Source organism: Nanorana parkeri, unplaced genomic scaffold (assembly GCF_000935625.1).
Source record: "Nanorana parkeri isolate BGI_ZX_2015 unplaced genomic scaffold, ASM93562v1 scaffold2238, whole genome shotgun sequence".
NCBI lineage: Eukaryota > Metazoa > Chordata > Amphibia > Anura > Dicroglossidae > Nanorana > Nanorana parkeri.
Genome location: NW_017308506.1, coordinates 2,578 through 2,800, shown reverse-complemented (window position 1 = coordinate 2,800; position 223 = coordinate 2,578). Strand labels below are relative to the sequence as shown.

Sequence of the window (223 nt, the reverse complement as noted above, 5' to 3'; positions counted from 1 at the left end):
CCGATGTCCGCACGAGCGGCCCAGACCAATATATTCTTTATTACAGAGAAAACTGTAGTAATAAAAGATGAATCTGTAATGTCACCCCCGTCGCGCTCCTAATTCGACAATTGGGTCAGCTCTTCCTCTAATTCTATTGAGACGGCTGCTGTTCCATGACCCCCGGGGGGCCCTACATCCCCCTTAGTGGTTCTCCTACACTGTCATGCCGTACGGACATCGG

The 223-nt window shown here is 50.7% G+C and overlaps 1 protein-coding gene across 1 annotated transcript in view; it reads left to right on the top strand.

Moving 5' to 3' along the window:
- AMIGO3 (adhesion molecule with Ig like domain 3) overlaps positions 1-223 on the top strand; it is a 6,309-nt gene that overhangs the window by 4,009 nt on the left and 2,077 nt on the right. The gene's annotated exons all lie outside the window — the stretch shown is intronic.